At 41.8% G+C, this 21582-nt stretch overlaps 1 protein-coding gene across 9 annotated transcripts in view; it reads right to left on the bottom strand.

The window, feature by feature from the left end:
• STS (steroid sulfatase) overlaps nucleotides 1–21582 on the bottom strand; it is a 175420-nt gene that overhangs the window by 136461 nt on the left and 17377 nt on the right. For 7 of the 9 annotated variants that reach the window (XM_065580737.1, XM_065580738.1, XM_065580732.1 and 4 more), the window contains exon 2: nucleotides 13903–14000. The exons of 1 other annotated variant lie outside the window; for it this stretch is intronic. The gene's annotated coding sequence lies outside the window, so the exon portion shown is untranslated. Of the gene's footprint in view, nucleotides 1–13902; nucleotides 14059–21582 lie in introns of all 9 variants that reach the window. One more of the 9 variants, XM_065580731.1, reaches the window with a different exon arrangement.

The following is a 21582-nucleotide window of genomic DNA, read 5'->3' on the forward strand; positions in this document are numbered from 1 at the left end:
AGAGTCTATAGGTCTTGCTGTGTCACGCTGCCTCCAGGTTTGGTGATTGATCACCTGTCAATTGCAGACATGACTTTCAGCCTGGGACCGGGCTTTGATCTTCCTTCTATTGTACCTTTTCTTTTTAGGGTGGATTCTTCTTACTTTGTTAGGGGTCTTGTCTGCATTTTCAGTGGTTGGTGTTTGAACTCTATTTAATCAGGACAGGCTGGGGCTGGAGGTTGATTCCATCATCCATCCATACCTCATTCACACATCTAAACTAAACTAATAAGATTACAGCAGGGTTTGCAAAAATGAAGGTTGCAGCAAGCCCTTACAAAATGGAGTAAGCGTTTTAAAATGGGGTTTGAATTACAATATGGCAAACAGTGAACAAAAGTTACAATATAGACAAGTATAATGGATGGCAAACACTGAACAGAAGTTACACTGTAGGCAAGGGTAATAAATGGTGAACAGAAGTTACAATACTGAAACAGTGCAAGTCTCAGTGATTTAAGCAGGAATTGGATTGATAGTGAAACTTACAAAGGCAGCTGACTGAACAGCTATGGCTCTTAACAAGCATCTTAACTGTTAATTAGCCAGTTATTGGGGTAACCGGTTTTAGGAATGAATGTTGTTATATTCATAAAACTTTACTTATGAAGTTACATTAATAAAGTGAACAATTAAAAACAATTTCATTCATCAGTTCTACATTGTGTGTGTGTCTGATTCTGGGGCTGAAGAACCCAGCCCTGGGGAACCTAGATCCTGCAGGATAGCTCCATTGGGAGGGAACTTGCAGCAGGGAGAAGTAGAGCTCCATATGAGCACACAAGTGACACAAGCAGTACATTGATAGAAGTACCCTCCTCCCCCCAAAAGTAACCCTAATAAATGAGCGTACCCCAAAGTAACGGGCAAAGCTGGTAACATGTGTGTTTCTCCTTTTTCTCCCCTGACTCTCCCCATAGCTTTCTTCCAACTGGTTTGGGAGGGACGGACAGATGCAGGGTGGTACCCCCTCCCACAACCATAGAGCATACTTGAGGAGGCAGGATGAATAGAAGGGAGGGACGTCTGAATGAATGAAGCCTCCTTTCCTGTCCCTATTAGCTGAGCATGCCCCACAGCTGTTCTATGGCTCCTAGCAGGGGAATTAATCAGTTCTGTTTAATTATGTAATTATGGGGCAATTATGTTCTGGGGGGCCTCTGTAATATTATTTCAATGTTAGTTGGGTGCCTAACCTGAAAATCCCACTGAGCACCTATTTGCATCTGTAGGTGTTCAAATACCTTTGAAGATCTGGCCCTAAATCATTAAGAATTAGAGTCAAGAGGCTTTCTCCCATTGTGACACAGAAGTCTCGTAAGATGATGCAAAAACATGTTGCTTGTTCCACCAGGAGCAGCAAACTGCAATTTAATCAAATATGTTCAAAGACCTGACACTTCCAGCAGATCTAAATTCTCAAAAAATGATCATGATGTCGCTCTAAAAAGGCTAGGTCATTTCAATTTCCTCAAAACACATACATCATAACAGAAAAGAGATCTTGAGGGTGTAGATCCATGGTCTTGGTTTGTGCGAATCTCTTTTAAACTCTTTAAGGGGCTTCCAAGAGGGTGCATCTCAGCACAAATTTCTGTTTATTAAAATAATAACCCATCTTTAAATGTTGATGGAACAGACCTGAGGGAAAAATTAACATCCACATCAGCAAAAACTAACATAGCGAGATGTTTAGAAAACCCTTAAGGAAAAATGTCTAATTTTAGATAATAAAGTTTATTGTGTTTCTAAATTCTACCAACTCCATAACAGAACAGCCACTTAGGGCAGAATGGAAGGTACCCGGCTAAAATATAGCGCTGGCTTTGGTGGTCTGAAGAGCCCATGGCTAATGATCCCCTCCCTCCCAACGCTAATCCCAACATTAATTAAAAAAAAGTTTCTAGCCCTTTTCATTGCAGAGAAAGTCTTCAACATGCAAGTCAATGACAAGGGCTGAAACTCTGTCAAAACGAAGCTCATAGGTTTTCATGAACCTTGCTCACAACTGCTCCTAGGTAGTCTTTGGGGTCTGTGAGGACTACAGTTGTAGGTCTCCTGATATTATATTCTTGTATTTCTCCGACATCCAACCAATTCATTAGAATGGAGTATGCTACTCAGTTCGACACAGCGACCTGGTAAAATGACCATTTAATGGCTGCCCTGCCTCATCAGAGTGGTACACAGCAGCAACAGTGTATTGGTAAATCTGGCCCCAAATCTTTTGAGATAGCTAAGATGATGTTCTGTGTTAGAAAGTTGTGGCTGCATTCATTTGACCTCATCTGTAGGATTCTCCTACGAAAGTTTCTAGGATTTTTTTTCCATATAGGGCCTACTACTATTTATAATTGTGTTGTGATGACACCCAAAGGTCTCCAACATGTCACTACTGTACTAGGTACTGTACAAAAACAGAGAAAGAGACAGTCCCTGTCCTGAAGAGCTGACAGTCTAATGTAGGATAAGAAACAACAAGTGAGTTTAACAAATACCACTTTTTTAAATGAGCATAGTGGCAGATTTTGTCAACCTAACCCATGCTGAGTAGTATACTCTGTGAATAGCCCCATAGAAACCTCAGATTAAGGGACTGCACATCATGAGTATGGGTTGCAGATTTTCTCCCCAAATGAAATTTTTAATCTCCAAGCTATACAGCAATGCATTCATCTCTGATGAATACTCAGAGTGGTTAGAATAAGGGGACTAGACTCCGGGTCTGCCCAGTGGATGTCCTAACCACTGGACTATTGAGTCATTCTATCTCTGTGACCTAATGACTATTTAATAAAGTATCCACAGTGGAATAGTCACTTGGCATACTCATGCACAAGAGGAAAAAAAAATGACTCTACAGTCCAGTGGTGGGGGGTGGGAGACCCAGGGTCCAATCCCCTTGCTCCAAGCACTCTTTCATTAGTTATCCACAGTGGAACAGCTTCACCGGGAGAGGCTGAGGCAGTCCCACAACAGTATATCTTATAGTTCAGTGGTCAGAGCACTCTATTGATAAGTGAGAGACCTCTTTTCAAATATGTTCTCCCCTCTGCCTGAGGGAATTAAACCTGGATCTCCCACATCCCACGCGAGTGCTCTAACCACTGGCCTAAAAGTTATAAGGTAAGCACCACAACCTCCTCCTTCTGTGGCTGTTTCATGTGGAGCAAGGCAGACACCAAACTCATTCCTGCAAAAAGGTTATTTAGGTGTCTTGGCTGGTTCCCATTCATGTATCTCTAGCAGAGATAGGTGCCTAAGTCCAGCTTTGAAGGAGGTGCCTATCACTCTGACAGGGTCAGGGTTTACCACACACCCCTCTAATTGGCTTCTCCCCTTGGATAGCTTAAGCAGCTCAGTGTCATAAGTGGATGTGAACAGTCTGACCTAGTGGTCAGAGCAGGAGTCAAGCTGGGTCAAATACCAAGGGGTCAGAGTCCAAGACAGGCCAGAGGGCAAAACCAAGAGTCAGGAAAGGTTAGGTTACCAGGAGATCAGCAGTGGGAGCAGGTAGCACAGGAATGACAGGCCTAAGCTGAGAGAACCCAGCTGCATGGACACCTTCCTGTGCTTGTGCTTGGTTTAAATAGAAGTTGTGAACCAATCTGGACCTCCAGAGTTCTGCCAATCTGATCCCAGGACTGAAGTCCTCTCTGTCAGAATTCAGCTTCTATTCTGACACCTGTTATCAAGTCATTGGGTGCCAGGTTGGAACTTGCTAGCTAGGGTTGCCAATTTTGGTTGGACGTATTCCTGGAGGTTTCCTCACATGACATAATCTTTAATTAAAGATTAATCTTTAATTCTTGGAAACTCCAGGACAATCCTGAGGGGTTGGCAACCTTATTGCTAGACCCTGAGAGCACTGTGGACCAGGCTTCAAGGACTTGATGTTCCCACTTAGCATGCTGGTTTTTGTGTATTGTACTCTGAGGTGCCTCTCTCTTCCCATTCCCTGTACAGGGAGCCTAGGCACCTAACTCAGGCAGTATGGATAGCAGTGGTGTTCCTGTGATTTTTCTAGGTGCCTAAAAGTTAGATACTGTGATGCTCATTGCAATGCTCAAGTCCCTTTGTGGATATGGGCCCAGAACCCAACTTTTCTGGAGCAAGGGAAGAGCAGGAAGGGAAGAGTGCCTCTGTGAGGAATGATTCCTTCCCTGCACTGTTCCTGGAGTTAACATCAAAATCAAAATGTAATCTTTTATTTTTTTTAAATATGCTATTATTTCATGCTATTAACATTTAAAGAACTATGGAAACCATCCTACAAACCATTATCCACATGTGTAAAGTTACTCGTGTTGCATCAGGACTGAGCCCATAAATAGCACATAAAACCATGAAGAATCTTGAAAGTCAGACATGAGTAATGGAAACTATGTTTGGAAACGGATGGTCGTGACCTTACACTATGGAGAACATCCAAACAGGAAGGAAATATAGTATTTTACATACACCTCTACCTCGATATAACGCTGTCCCCGGGAGCCAAAAAATCTTACAGTGTTATAGGTGAAACCGCGTTATACTGAACTTGCTTTGATCCACTGGAGCGTGCAGCCGTGGCCTCGCCCCCGGAGCACTGCTTTACTGCGTTATATCCGAATTCATCTTATATCGGGCCGTGTTATATCGGGGTAGAGGTGTACCTTGAAAAAACTATATGCACACAGAAAAAAAGACTGAAGAACTACACAGTGCTTATATAGAGAAGGTTGCTTGCAAAACAAATCATAGTAAAGGAGAAAAATATCCTGAAGGTGTGCCAGGAGAGGGGCAAAAGCATTAAAAAAACAAAACCAGGAATGTCTGGCTATTAACTGGAAAAACGCTATTACTGGTTTTAAAAACGCTAAACATATTTTAGAAAAAAATAAGCTTCAGTAAATGCACAGTAGGAACCATTGAGTTACTCCCTTTAACATCAAGGAAAGGAATGAATTATGAATATGTTTAACCAGGCAAAACATTTGAGGAACACAACTGAAACATAATAGGATTACACAAAAACAAAGTATTAAAAAGAATGATCTCTGAAATAGCAATGCATTCTGCAAGTTAAAAAAAAAAAATCTGCTGAAGATATGAGGAGGCCAAATATGTTCTACAGAACCTGATAGAAATAAGTCTTGAATAAATAGTGTAGACACAAGGCTCTTTAGTTAGAACAATACAGAAAAACTGAAAGCCAAGCCATGATGTGTTAGGTGTTTTTTGTGGCACTTATAGGTAGAAATCCAGCTGCTTGTGTCTGTCTTTTAGGAAGTTAGGTGGAGAATGTAGGAAATCTTTAAATTCCTGAGGAGTGTTAAGAAACTGTCCTCCCTTAATATATAAAGGTTAACTTGATAGGGTCCCACACAGCAGAACGAACCTCATTTTTCATTAGATGATCATTATATTTATTTCACTTCCTTTCCTTCTGAATGTTTCTATACCAAAGCCTAGGCATAAAAAAAAAAAAAAAAAAAAAAAGCTGACTGTTCTGAAAAGACACCTTTTCCATTGTCCTGCTTTCCCTTAGTATTACTTTTTTTTTTTTTTGGAAACTGAGCAGTTTCTCAATAATTGCTCTTGGGGGTCTCATTATCTGGACTGAAGTACTCTGTGGGTGTGTTAGAATTCAACAACTAGGGAATTTTTATCTTTTTTCAAAATATCCTTAAATGAGTTTTGGACAAAGGAAATTATATTTTCACCTTCCTTCTGTGTCCTCGGGGACACCAGATATGTTCAAGAGAGTACTCCTATTTTCTAAGTCTTCAGATTTATCAAGGAGAAAGTCCACATCCCTGTACAGGTTTTACTTACAATTTCTAGCACTATTACTCCCATGCTGTTCAGCTTCTGACATCCTTTTATCTTTTCTAAAACACCTAGCATTAATTGTGGATGGGGCTCTTCTTATGCAGCTGTGTGCCACTTTTATGTAACTCCTGTTGTATGATGGCCTTTAATCTCCTTAACCAGTACTTCTGTATCTGCCCTGGTCCCCACTGCTAAAAAAGGTGTTTTTTTTTTTAAACCTGGGAGTAACTAACATGCATGAGCTATCTTGAGGTAAAAATACAGAGAAGACTAGGCACCCACTTTCACTGTGAGGTAAACCATGAGGAAAACTGCCATATAATTAGAACCCTGACAAATTCACGATCCATTTTGGTCAATTTCACAGAATAGGATTTTAAAAATCATAAATTTAACAATTTTTGCTATTTAAATCTGAAATTTCATGGTGTTGGAACTGTAGGGGTCCTAAATCAAAAAGGAGTTGTGGCAGGGGTCGCAAGGTTATTGTAGAGGAAGTTCCGGTACTGCTACTCTTACTTCTGCAGTGCTGCTGGCAGCGGTGCTGCCTTCAGAGCTGGGCAGCTGGAGAGTGTCAGCTGCTGACTGGGAGCCCCCTAAAATAACCTTGTGACGCCCCTACAACTCCCTTTTGGGTCAGGATCCCCAATTTGAGAAATGTTCATCTCCTCCATGAGATCTTTATAGTATAGGGTAAAAGCACACAAAAGACCAGATAGTGGGAGATCAGATTTCATGGCTGTGAATTTGGTAGGGCTCTATCTATAACCCCTCTGGGTTGATGTTGGCATGTTTACCGTGCAGTAAAGCTAAAATGCCTAATCTTAACTGTGTTTTCATTTCAGCATAGCTCAGATGTATTAGTTATTCCAGGACAAAATATAAACCTTTTTTGGCAGTCAGGACAAGTCCTCTGTCTCCATTTGCATGTCAGCAAGTGCAGGGGTGATCACAGAATCATTGAAATGTAGGACTGGAAGGGACCTCAAGAGGTCATCAAGTCCAGCGCACTGAGCTAAGGTAGGACCAATAAACCTAGATCAGCACAGACAGGTGTTTGTTCAACCTGTTCTTAAAAACCTCCAATGAATGGGATTCCACAATTTCTCTTGTAACTCTATTCCAGACTTTAAATAACCTTATAGTTAGCAAGTTTTTTCCTAATATCTAATCTAAATCTCCGTGCTGTAGATTAAGCCTATTCTTCTCCTACCTTCAATGGACATGAAGAAAAGGTGATCCCCCGTTCTCTTTATAGCAGCCCATAACATATTTGAAGAGTATTATCTGATCCCCCCTCAGTATTCTTTTCTCAAGACTAAACATCCCCAGTATTTTAAACCTTTCCTCATAGATCAGGTTTTCAAACCTTTCAGTATTTTGTTGCTTTCCACTTGACTCTCTCCAATTTGTTCACATTTTTCCTAACGTGTGGCTCTCAGAACTGAACACAGACCTCTAGCTCAGTGGTTCTCAACCTTTCCAGATTACTGTACCCCTTTCAGGAGTCTGATTTGTCTTGCAAACCCCCAAGTTATACCTCACTTAAAATTATTGAATACAAAATCAGAAATAAAAATACAAAAGTGTCACAGCACACCATTACTGAAAAATGGCTTCCTTTCTCATTTTACCATGTAATTACAAAATAAATCAATTGGAATATAAATATTGTACTTAAATTTCAGTGTATAGTATATAGAGCACAATAAACCATTGTCTGTATGAAATTTTAGTTTGTACTGACTTCACTGGTACTTTTTATGTAGCCTGTTGTAAAACTAGGCAAATATCTGGGTGAGTTGATGTACCCCTTGGAAGACCTCTGTGTACCCCACTGGGCATGCGTACCCTTGGTTGAGAACCACTGCTCTAGCTGAGGCCTCACCTGTGCTGAGTAGAGGAGGGCAATAACATTCTGTGTCTTACATACGACACTCCTGTTAATACATCCCAGAATCATTAGCCTCTTTCGTAACTGCATCAAAGTGTTGACTCGTATTCAATTTGTGATCCACTATAACCCCTAGATCCTTTTCAGTAGTACTACCACCTAGCCATCTATTCCCCATTTGGTAGTTGCATTTGATTTTTCCTTCCAAAGTGAAGTACCTTGCACTTGTCTTTATTGAATTTCATCTTGTTGACTTCAGATCAATTCTCCAATTTGTCAAGGTTATTTTGAATTCTAATCCTGTCCTCCAAAGTGCTTTCAACCCCTCCCACCTTGATGTAATCTGCAAATTTTATAAGCATACACCGGAGCAATAAGAGGAAGAAAAAACTTTCCATTTTACTGACTTTTTCCCACATTTAATAAAACAGAATTCCTTAATAGTGGGGATTCATTAGGTAGTTTCTATTAAGCATGATATGTACTTTTTTAGATTGTTTGTGTATGTGTGTGTGGGGAGGGGATTACTGCAGCAATAATGGTTTGACTGGCTTAATTAATGGAGTTTTGCTAATATCTTAAAAAGGATTCAGGCAGTTTGAGTCTACTGTGCAGCTTGCATCCTGCTAACACTTCACCAATAATAGAGCTGTACAGAACATATTTTTAAGACAGTATTTTTTTTTGTTTGTTTATGCCATAATTTTGAAAAATTTATAAACTTTCAACCTGGTTAGGCCACTACTTTTACTGATTCTTCAATAATGTTTATGAGATGGGCCTTTGATTCTCCTTAATGAATCATTATACAGCAGCACATGTCATTCTATGTGGTCAGAATGACCCCACAACTTCCTTTCCTTCTCTTGTCTCAGTTTGACTTGGCCCAAAATGTGCTATGAGTATGTGCCCAGTGACCGTGCCCCATTTGCAAGTGATGGACTGTTCTGTCTGGTTTGTGCATGTTAAACAGCTGGCCCAAATAGGCAATGCAGGGGAGCTTGTTTGGGTTGGTGGCAGTTGCCATGGACATAATCTGAGGAATAGCATATTTGAGCCTTTACAATTATGTCCCGGTGCATCCAGGTGCTATGGATGGATATTGGCCTTCTCCCTCGACTATGGTTCCCCTCATCCCATCTTTTCATAAGTCTAAATGCTCTATTATGTCTTCCACTGTCTGCCTCACATCTCCCCCCCCTCTCCTCTGACTTTGGACATGGTCATTAGGAAAGTATTAACTGCCTAGTTTTTCTCATTTATGAAGCTCTTTGGGACACACAACATTTTATATGCTGACACAAGTTTGCCCTCCCTCCCAATTTTTTCAGAAATGATGCCCCTTGGTGCAACCCTGTGAAAATTCCATGGTGGGTACATATTTCTGGGTACACCCATCTAGGCAGAGCCAATTCACTAGCTATTTCTCTGCACTCTTTGAAAATGCTCTAGAGGCACTTTGTGCCTGATTTCAGGGGCACAAACTCCCAATGTAGATATAGAAAGCTTTTGAAAATATAGCCCTAAATGTATAAAACTTTGAGGAAGGGAACAGGGAAGGTTAACTTAATAGAAAAGAGAGTTGGCGGTAATTTATATAACTAAATTCTGTGTTTTAAATCTTTAATATTGCCAGCCCCAATCACTCAATAACGAGTCAGGCCCAAAAAAATCACAAGATTTTTTAAAAATAGTATTTTTGGTGTCTTTTTAATTGTCTTTTTTATTGGTTAAATTGGAAAAGATGGGGATCGATATGAAAATCCAGAGGTAGATAAAGAACTGGTTAAAGGGGAGACTGCAGCGGATCATACTGAAAGGTGAACTGTCCGGTTGGAGGGAGGTTACCAGTGGAGTTCCTCAAGGTTCGGTTTTGGGTCTGATTTTATTTAATCTATTCATTACTGACCTCGGAACCAAATGTAGGAGTGGGCTGATAAAGTTTGCGGATGACACAAAGTTGGGAGGTATTGCCAATTCGGAGAAGGATCGGGATATCCTGCAGGGAGATTTGGATGACCTTGTAAACTGGAGTAATAGTAATAGGATGAAATTTAATAGTGAGACGTGTAAGGTTATGCATTTAGGGATGACTAACAAGAATTTTAGTTATAAGCTGGGGACGCATCAGTTGGAAGTAACGTAAGAGGAGAAGGACCTTGGAGTCCTGGTTGATCGCAGGATGACTATGAGTCGGCAATGTGACGTGGCCGTGAAAAAAGCTAATGCGGTCTTGGGATGCATTAGGCGAGGTATTTTTAGTAGGGATAAGGAGGTGCTGGTTCCGTTATACAAGGCACTGGTGAGACCTCATTTGGAGTACTGTGTGCAGTTCTGGTCTCCCATGTTTAAAAAGGATGAAATCAAACTGGAACGGCCACTAGGATGATCCGAGGAATGGAAAATCTGTCGTATGAAAGGAGACTCGAGGAGCTCGGTTTGTTTACCTTAACCAAAAGAAGGCTGAGGGGGGATATGATTGCTCTCTTTAAATATATCAGAGGGATAAATACCAGGGAGGGAGAGGAATTATTTCAGCTCAGTACTGATGTGGACACGAGAACAAATGGATATAAACTGGCCGTGGGGAAGTTTAGGCTTGAAATTAGACGAAGGTTTCTAACCATCAGAGGGGTGAAGTTTTGGAACAGCCTTCCGAGGGAAACAGTGGGGGCGAAAGACCTCTCTGGCTTTAAGATTAAGCTTGATAAGTTTATGGAGGGGATGGTTTGATGGGATAAAGTGATTTTAGTCAATAGGTCAATAACGTGCCATCGCTGGTAATTAGTAACAATGGTCAATGATGGGATATTAAAAGTTACTACAGAGAACTTTTTCCAGAGGGTCTGTCTAGAGAATCTTGCCCGCATGCTCGGGGTTCAGCTGATCGCCATATTTGGGGTCAGGAAGGAATTTTCCTCCAGGGTAGATTGGCAGAGGTCCTGGAGGTTTTTCGCCTTCCTCCGCAGCATGGGGAAGGGGTCGCTTGCTGGAGAATTCTCAGCGATTTGAAGTCTTTAAATCATGATTTGGGGACTTCAACAGCTGAGTTAAGGGAGAGAATTCTTCCAGGAGCGGGTGGGTCAGCTTTTGTGGCCCGCATCATGCGGGAGGTCAGACTAGATGATCATAATGGTCCCTTCTGACCTTTGAGTCTATGAGTCATCTAGGATTTGAACATTTAGTGTTCATGTTTTTTCCAGCCTTTTTCTGCAACCATTTGTGCTAGAGTCTTACTAGAAAGAAAGAAAGAAAGAAAGAAAGAAAGAAAGAAAGAAAGAAAGAAAGAAAGCTGAGATGAGGAAATAATTTGAATATATGAGTCAAAGAGCTGAGCTAATAAGTAAAACATCAAATACCAAGAGACTCATGATAAAGTTGTGAGAGGTTTTTTTCTCCTTTTGACTGAAGCACAAGAATTAACAGCTGTATGTTTTACTGTTGCCTCGACAAGATGGTTTTTCTCATCCCCACTCTCCTTTCAAGTTCTTTACTGACTGGCCTGGCCACAACCCATTTCAGAGATCAAATTGCTTGATTTCTTTGTTCCCTAAGGTGAAGGGTAAAGATGGAATCTCTCTCTGTTCCTTATATCCCCAAGGGGAATGTCTTTGGCCTTGTCTACACTTGCAAGTTAGAGTGCATTAAATCAGCTCCAGGTGCCCTAACTCCTGAGGTGTCCACACTGGCAAGGCACGTTGAGTGCCTGGACTCTGCAGCTGGAGCGCCCCTGGCAATCCACCTCCACGAGAAGCATAAAGCTTGCTGCACCCTGGCTGAAACGCCCGGGTGTCAGTGTGGACGATGTGTTGCATTACTGCACTGTGATTGGCCTCCGGAAACGTCCCATAATCCCTCAAAGTCAAGTGGCCACTTTTCTCACTGTTTTGAACTCGGCTGAAGACACGTGGCTATCCCGTTTCAAACCTCCATTTCTGACAGCCGGCATGCTTATTTGCTCTGGGACAAAGCAAATCTTTACTGTGGAATGTGCTGTATTTGTGCGTGTGTGTGTGTGTGTGTGTGTGTGTGTGTGTGTGAGAGAGAGAGAGAGAGAGAGAGAGAGAGAGAGAGAGAGAGAGAGAGGCGGGGGTGGGAGCTGATATCGGGGTTTCCCCCTTTCCTCTGCCACTTTCTGAACTTACAGGACAGCATGCTGACACACTCTCTGCCCCCCAAAACACAGTCTCTGCCCCCACATAAACACAACAAACTCCTTGTCACACTCCACTCCATCTCTTCCCCCCCTCCCCGATTTGAAAAGCACGCTGCAGACACTTGCACACTGGGATAGCTACCACAATGCACTGCTCTCTATGGCATTGCAAGAGCTGCTAATGTGGCCACGCTACTGCGCTTGCAGCTGACAGTGTAAACACACGGTATCGTTTTCCCTGCTGCAATCTCCGAGAGCTGGTTTAACTCAAAGCGCTCTACATCTGCCAGGGCCAGCTCCAGGCACCAGCAAAGGAAGCAGGTGCCTGGGGCGGCCAATAGAAAGGGGTGGCAATCCGTCCGTTGTTGGGGCGGCACGTCTGGGTCCGTGGTGGCAATTTGGCGGCGGATCCTTCAGTGCCTTGCTTCCTCTTCGGCAGCACTTTGGCTCAATCGCTCTGCTTCAATGAGGTTTTTTCTTTTTTTTTCTTCGCCGCTTGGGGTGGCAAAAAAGCTGGAGCCGGCCCTGACATCTGCAGGTGTAGCCATGCCCTTTGTCTTACAAGTCAGGAATGTCTCCTGGGGATTCAGGCTCCTGTGTCTCTCTGGGGTGCAGGAGCCATGTTAATTCTCTGTCTTATGCATCCGAAGAAGTGGGCTGTAGTCCACGAAAGCTTATGCTCTAATAAATTTGTTAGTCTCTAAGGTGCCACAAGTACTCCTGTTCTTTTTGCGGATACAGACTAACACGGCTGCTACTCTGAAACCTTTCAAATTCAGGATCAGATAACCCCTGCAGGTTTAGCTTGATGGCCTTGTTGACTATTAATACGTAAATTGAGGTAAACCCACATTTGTTTATCTAGGACAGACCTGTTTATCACCTTTACCTGGGCAAGGCTGTCTGGCCTTAAGTGTGTTTTAGTAACATCATACAGAGGGAATTCATAACTTCACATATAATCATTAACGCATGCATTTTACAATCATATTAGTAACCAGTGTGTTATTAGCTTTCATGTGATATCTCACAAGGCATAGTTTGAACAAATATTATTGCAGTAGTGTCTAAGGGGTGAGTACAGGGGTACTGAAGGGCATACTTCCCATTGCTGCTCCTCTACCCACACCAGTTCTCTGTCTCAATTATTTCCATTAATGGATATTCCCCACAATACATGACCTTAAATTTCATTAGCCTCAGTAAACCTGAGGGCATATGGGATTATTGAAGAAAGAGTCTAACTTTACTAACTTATGTAATTGTGTGTATGTATGTATGTAATTTAAATAATTAAATTTCTCAGTCTCATGTATTTCCTCCATTGAACCAATGGGCTTGCATTAGCTTACATTATACACTATAACCCACTCACTCAGAGTCAGCAAAGCTACTTTAAAACCAGAGGTTTGTTAAAGAGCTTATTTTACAACTCTTTAGCAGCCCAGCAGCTTTTGAGTCTTTAAACAGAATTTCTAATCAAAATTACACATTCTTTTAATATCACTTTTTTGAACACACAAGGATTTAAGTGGTGAGGGGAAAAAAAAAATCACACTGCAGCACAGCAGGGAAACAGTATAACTCATGGTCTCACCACTTTCTCACTGTTCCTACTGCTTTCCGAAACCAGACAACGTTTTATGTTCTTTTTAACCCATTCTAGGCAGGAAACTTAATAGCACATTACAGTACTGTACTAACGCAGTGCATTCTCATGTTACAATCTTAGTTTGTCATTATGGTTGCCAGATTATCTTTTGTAGATTTGGCTTATCAGAGTCTTTCACCAACCACCTTCCTTTTTTTGTTATAAAATATAAACTGCTTCACTTTACTGAGGAAAATAAGACATTTTGGTACATTATTATTATTAATTTATCAAGTGCCAAAAATGTGCTTACGGCTGCATAAGACTGAAAAATATAGCAGTCCCTTGTTCCAAAGATCTTACAGTATAAGTACATAGGAGAGACATTTGAAAAAGATACTTTACCTCTCGTCAGGCTGTTTCTCTTTCTGCCTCCAGATTTCAAACAAGCTGGCTGCATGCACTTATCACCACTATATGGGTGGAAAGTCCACTCCCATTAACTGTAGGAATGACAGAGGGGGGAAGGAAAAGGCACCATTTGTTCTTGGCATACAGCCCCTACAGATAAAACAGTGTAAAAAAGACTATACAATATCTTTCTTCAAAATCTCTCTCTTTCTCTCTCTATATATATACACATATGTAATATTATACAAAAAGAAACAAAGGCAAAAACATTTTCATAGTCCATGCGTATGCAAAGATAAGCTCAAGAGAAATAATGTAGTTTAAACCTTCCAATTGTACTGGATCAACTACTGTAGGACTTTCAATTCTAATTAATTAGAAACACACTGTAGGAAACAGGAAAGGAGAGAATCATAGATGCAATTTAATGTTCATCCTATTGTGAGTATGGTAAAATACTCCTACTGAACATCTACATAGTAACTTCTATCAAGGGATATTAAAGCCCTTTGCAAGTATTAATTTAGCTTCACAAAATGCTTGTGAGGTACATATTATTCTTCTCATATTGTATATAAGGAAACTAAGTAAGAGAGAGAGACAAGTTGAAAGACATGTCAGAGAGCTGGTGCCAAAGTGAATAGCTCCCATTCCTGTGCTCTAACTACAAAATCACACCCTTTCTCCAGGGCCAATAATTAAGGATTCCGTGAGGGCTGGCCGAGCAGCTGGGGCAGTCCCAAGGTCAGCTGCTGCTTGGGCAGCCCCAGGCACCGCTGGAGCAGCGGCGGTCCTGGGCGCTGTCCTCGAGCAGCAGTCCTCGAGCAGCAGTGGCACCCCGGGCCCAAAGAAGGTGTAAAGTCCCAAGCTGAATCCTCCCACAGAGAGGTGATTTCAGTCTGTGTCTGCAGCTGGATGTGGCCTTACCTGTGTGTGTGTGCTAGAGAAGGCTTGAGGGCCTGGCACAGCAAGGACAGGGTGAGGAAGCCCAGGCTGGTGGAACAAAAGTGAAGTGGAACCCCAGCACATCAGGTGGCATCCTGGACGGGGGGGGGGGGGGGGGGGGGGGTGTGGATGGGGGTCTAACCTGTCACAGCATACTTGTAATGTGACACCTACCAAACAATTGAGATTTCAATTGCCAGCCTTCATGTTTTACTGTGTTTATTTTAAATGTTTAAATACACATGAAAACACATCTTCTGCCATTCATTCACTAGCTCTGCAATGAACCTTTCAGATTTGTAAAATTATATCCCTTTCCAATGTCTTACATCTTGTTGAAAAACATCAACAAAGTCTTCAAGTTTTTTTTAAATATTTTGTAAAAAATGTCATCCACATTTTTTATTTATATATATCTCGGAATTTTTCATCCACCTCTTCTCGCCATAAGTGAAATTTTTTAGTAGTAATGTCTTCTGGCAGCCACTGAGAGATGCTGCTTTGTACAGCCATAACAAGCAGTGCATTAGGCACAGCAGAAGCTTTCATAAGGAGAGAAAAGAGGTGATTTGATATTTTCCTACCTTTCTGAAGTGCACATACTGTTCTCTGATACAAACAGTAGTAAAGGGATCTGAGACTGTCTGGGTATACAATAGTCTGACTAAAACTGCAATATAGACCCGACCTAATTGAAATGACAAGATTGCTAAATTAGTCTGAAATAGTGTTGCCAACTGTCTAATCGCACAAACCCAAACAACCTTGCCTCACCCTCTGCCCCGCCCTTTCCCCAAGCCCCTGCCCCCATTCACTCAAGCCCCCCTCCCTCCGTTGCTTGCTCTCCCACACCCTCACTGGGCTGGGGTAGGCAGTTGAGGTGTGGAAGGGGGTGTGAGCTCTGGGCTGGGGGCGAGGGGTTCGGAATGTCCGGGCTGAGCCTGGGGCAGAGGGTTGGGGTGCAGGAGGGGGTGTGGGCTCTGTGAGGGAGTGTGGGTGCGGGGTGTGGGCTCTGGGCTGGGGCAGGGGGTTGGGATGCAGGAAGGGGTGAAGGGGATGTCACTTACCTTGGGAGGCTCTCGAAAGCGACGAGCACATCCCTCTGGCAGCAGCTCCTAGGCGGTGGGTCAGGGGGCAGTCTCCACATGCTGTCCCTGCCCATGGGCACCCATTGGTCACAGTTCCTGGCCAAAGGGAGCTGCATAGTCAGCACTGGGGGTGGGGGCAGTGCGCGGAGAATCCCTGCCCCTGCCCCCCCCCCAAGGGCCACAGGGACATGCTGGCCGCTTCCGAGAGCAGCGTGGGGCCAGGGCAGGCAGCGAGCCTGCCTTAGTTCTGTTGTGTCACTAGACTTTTAGCGCCTAAAATCTCCTGGTTTGGCTGCAGTAGCCTCCAGAAGATAGAGCCTGATTCCAGGAGACTCCCAGTGAAACTGGGAGGGTTGGCAACCCTAGTCTGAAAATTCGTAATGGTTCAATCTGGAATCACAACAACAAAGCTGTGTAAACAGACTTTATTTTGACCAAAATGGTATGCAAAAGATTTAGAGGGTTCTGTTGACGTGATACATGCTAAGTGACAGAAGAGGAAAAGCAAGCTGTCTACTAACTGAGTATTGGAAGAACTAGAACATAAAATGGAAATGGTATTGTTCTTAATGCTTATTGTATAACTTGTATTTGATTAGAAATCAATGGATTTTAAGGGATCTTTACACCTAAGGACCAAAGTGACTTAATATTAGAACTGAATGACTTCCCTGACACAGCAGGGCAGGGAACTGGGACTGAGATGCTAATAAGAGGTGAGAGGTTCTATTTGACTTATGCTGAAACATGGTCTCAGCCATGTTTTCTCTTGATGCTGAAAACAGTTTTGTCTGTCGACACTAGCACTTAAACTATTTGCAGCTTCTGCTGTAAGCAACAGGTAATTTTCCTATTGGAGATGAGCCTAGTAAGAGAAACTGTAAGACTGAAGGACACACACATATTATTACCTGACTTACTACCAGTGGTGTTTCTGACCAGACATTAGAAGAAAAAAATATATAAGATTTTATAGCACTTCACTTTTATTTGCTTTGATTTTCTCTCAGATATGTAATAGTGTTGTTTTTTAAAAGAAATATCTGTGTTTAGGTTGGAATGGGGACAATACCTATAGACCATTCTCAGAGATTAGGAAAACTAGCTTTGCTTCTAAATTCTGTTCAGAAAGAGAAAGAGGGTACAAAAGTATGGAACAGTAGATCAAATGGGTAAGCTAGAAGGTGGCCCACTCTTTAAATGTTCAGTGAAGATGTGGGCTGCTGTCAGAAAAGAGCACATGGAAAACACTATGACCACAAAGAATGTTAGGAAAGTTGAACTTTGGGTCCCAATCCAACCAAGAACCTGAGCATGTCCTTTACGTAGTTGAACAGTCCTTTAATATGAAATGGTTGAATGTTCCTGCACTCTAATCTAATCTGTCTAATCAAAGAGTTTACAATATCTCCAAATACGTCTACAAATGCTTCTCTGGTCTTGAATACGGGTGCAAAGGACACACGCCATTAAAAGAGTTAAATATGGAGAGAGACTTCTTTTAGTTTAACTTTCCATATTTCTGCACTTTTAAAACCGCCTATCACACTGAAATCTAAGGGGTAGTTTTAGGACCTACTGTATACAATTACAGAATCCCAAAACAACAACAAAAAGACTGAGTTTTTTCTTATTCTGTTCCTCTGGACTTTGTGTGGCTATGATTTAAAACAAAAGAATGAAGAAACATAAAGATGAATCTATACTGTAGAAAAACTTCAATGAAAAGGTGTGTTTTGAACCTTGATCAGTTCACTGCTTGTCATAGCCTTAGTCTGATATCTCTAGAAAAAAATTCTGCAATAGGGATTCCAAAACCCAAGAATAATTTGTTTTCTCACTGCCAAATAGTCAGAACCTGGGTCTATTTGACTGCATCACTCTGTGGAACATATTCACCAATGGGTATTGTGGAAGGATAATTTTTGGAGTATTCGGTAACTCCAGGAATACCTTGTATCATAGGGCTAAGACTTAGAATTACTATTTGAACCACATTGGGAGCCAGTGGAATCTGTGATTTTCTGTGGTGATATTCACTTGTATTGCTAATGAGGAATTTAGAAATATGTGTTACCAGATTTGGTATTTTTGTAGTGGTTGTGTCAAATCCTAGATAGAGTGAGTTATGAGTAAAACATGGAAATGATGAAAGTGGATAATGTTGACTGTGTCCATGTGAGAAGAGTGTACAAGGCTTTCTAACCAGATAAGGTGAAAAAAGGAATTTCACAAAACTTCAGCAATCTGTGTATCCCGCAAAACCCAAAGCCTAATACCTTGTTATCTAAATGCCAAAATGATGTTTTAAGTTATGCACCTGAATCTATATTTGGCCTAGTTGAAATTTGGCCAGATTACCAAGATTGACACATCTACTCTTACAAAATAAAGCAACAGAGATCTTTAATAACCGCAAATCAATCCCAGCTCTAACTGCGGAGGTCCTCAAACATGATGCAAGAAGTTTGGTCTGGTACAGATTCAGAGACAAGAGTGCCACCTACTGAATCAAATCCAATGTTTCCTGCACCTAGGTTTTCCTAAGAGTTCTCCCATCCAAGAACTCAATTTGATCCTGTGCAGTTTGCAAGGTCAGACAGGATCCCAGCATGAGGTGGCTGATTTCAGGATTTCACCTTTTACATAATTAGAATATACATTACTGTTAATATTGGAAATCTTGTTATTAGCTTTTAGGAAATTGCATTAACCTAGTTTTTCTGTTTCAGATGAGGGCACAGTTGTTAGGCTAAAAAATTCAGTTAAAACTATTACAGTAGATTATGGAGTAAGGCTGTCAAATTTAGTTGTTAACACAATGCTAATCTGTTATAGATTGTGGTACCAAATGGTCTAAATGACATGTCTAATATTTATGGAATAATTACACAACAAATCATTCTGTAACCTATTTTGTAGATAGCTGCATCATCGGATTTATGATGAATTCATTTCTCATACTTGGAGCCCGCACAAATCCCTTTCAATTTGTATTAAGTACTTGCTCTTCATGGGTTAGATATTTATTCCTAGACCTCTTTTAATTAAGAGTAATATTTAAATTTATAATTTCAATTATGAAATAAATGGACAATGATTGCCCATAAAGATATGGGTTTAATTTTTTAATTAGATGAGTGGCATCAGAACACACACTGTAGCTTGTGAAAGGAAATTTTGAATACTGCAAGTGAGATTTGAATCATACATTGAAGCAGAAAGCTTATCATCTTGATATTAAGAGGGCCAGATTCTGATACTCTTCTTTATGTTGAGCAGCACCTTATTCCGTGAGTAGTTCCATTAATATCACTCATTGATGCAAGAAAGTGTTGCAGTCTGCAAAGTTTCCCCAAATTTTAGAATTATGTTTAGATGGATGAGATAAAGGTCCCACGTCTAGTTACTTACTTATTCAGGTACCTGAATGGCGACTGTCAATCTTCCAGACAAACTTATGCTCCTTTGGGAACATTCCATTTTCTTATAGGGAAAGTAGGTAAATTTAAGAACCTCTATACTTCTGCATATCTAGCTAGTTTTAATTGAGTAATTAGTGTTTTCTAATAATTATAGACCTGATCCTGCACCTACTGAAATCAATGACAAAGCTCCCTTTGACTTAAGTGGTGCAGATTCAGGCCCTATCTCAGCCATAGAGGGTTTTTGTTTTATTTATTTATTTATTTATTACTGTGGAGAGAGAAAAAAGCTGCAAGGGAGGACAAGTCAGTGAGAAAGGATCACAAAAATCTTTTCATTGTTATTGGTTCAATTACTTGCCAGTTACAGAGAAAATAGGAACACTCATCTATTGTGCATATCTCTTCTACTTTGCAGAAAAAAAAATTAAACATGTATGAATTTTGTTTAGCTTTAAAGCTCTGGAGGAATTTATTGCTGGTGCACTTGTTGCTAAGCAGGTCTTCTCTGCTATATGTCTCTTAAATGACCATTTTGGAATGACTTCTGATCTAGGCATAGGACAGCAGTTCAGGAAAAAAGCTATAGTGCACTACTTCAGACAAAAGAAATTGACAGGCCAGGAAAATATTTCAATCAAGTGATAAAATAAGTTAATTAGAATTCCAAATTCTGTCTGAAGTAAAATACAGTCCACAAGACCATAATACCATTGATTTTTTTTAATCACAACTCCTCACTGATTTCAACAGGGAGTTCTGCTTGGACATCAATGGTATGCTATAATCCATGGTATATAATGTACTTATTTGCTGGTTGATTAACACTGTAAGTATTATATTTTAACTTGGTCACGTTGCATCTCCCTTTCTTTTTCTTTTTCTTTTTGGTGGTACCATATATATGTAACAATATACACAGAGCATTCAACTAGCAATCTGATTGGTCCCCAAACACCCCATTCTCAGGGAGAAGGAGAGAGGGCCCCTGATGTTTCCTGATTCGTAAAATTCCTAATATCCTTTCTATCAAGTTTTTGGAGGGTTCACAGTAAGAACCTTGATTCCTAAATACTTTTATTTCTTCACTCCACACAAGTGACTCTGTTGGGGCTTCTGCTGCCCCAGGATAGTAGTGGCCTCTATGGATCCTGCACAGGAGAAGTGAGTGTCAGGATCCGCAGAGACAGTGAAATGTCTAAAGCACTTTGGCCCCTTTACACAAATATACTGGATTTCACTGGAAGCTAGGAGCCTAAATACCTTGGTAGAGCTGGGCCTTCCTGACTAGTCAAGACCCTCTGTACTCTGCACCCCTTATTGTACCATCATGACAACCTGAAGATCAGTCAAGCCCGAACAGATCAAGAAGCATTGGGGTGCTTTAGGATTTGGCACAGAATAAACAATGGTGTGGTGTGATATGAATGTTCTATTGGCACATCTCTCAGGCAGCAGGTGGGAGAGCTACAGGAGGAGGTGGCTAGGTTGAGGAGCATCCGAATCCACGAGCAATTCCTGGACAGTCTCCATGTGGAGACAGCTGAGGTAGCTGTCCCAGTGCACAGGACTGCTGATACACCACTTGTGGAGGAGGAGATGGCTCAGGGTGGATGCTGGCAGCTGGTTACTCTGGCAGCAGGCAGTGCTCCACCCCTGCTACAAACCCTCCCGCCATGGTAATAGGTAACTGCTCTTCTTGATACAGGAGAGAAGGAATCACCCCCTACAGCAGAGGAGGAGAAGCCTCGTACCCCTAAAGCTGTGGGGGGTCTGCTGCCACCACTGCGAATAGGAAACGTAGGGTAGTGGTGGTCAGAGACTCTCTTCTGAGGGGGACAGAGGTGCCCATCTGTCGCCCTGACATTTAATCTCGGAAGGTATGCTGCCTGCCGGGGGCCCGTATCTGAGACGTTATGGAGGCATTGTCGAGGATTATCCACTACTACCCCATGCTACTCATCCAAGTGGGCACAAATGATACTGCGCGGTGTGACACTGAGTGGATCAAGAGTGACTACAGGGCTCTGGGAGTACGGGTGAAGGAGTTTGGAGCACAGGTGGTATTCTCTTCCATCCTTCCTGTCAATGGTAGGGGCCCAGGCAGAGACAGGTGCATCGTGGAGGTGAATGCCTGGCTGCGAAGATGGTGTCACCAGGAGGGCTTTGGCTTCCTCGACCACGGGATGCTATTACAGGAAGGACTGCTAGGCAGA

Source organism: Chrysemys picta, chromosome 1, assembly GCF_011386835.1.
Source record: "Chrysemys picta bellii isolate R12L10 chromosome 1, ASM1138683v2, whole genome shotgun sequence".
Taxonomy (NCBI): domain Eukaryota; kingdom Metazoa; phylum Chordata; order Testudines; family Emydidae; genus Chrysemys; species Chrysemys picta.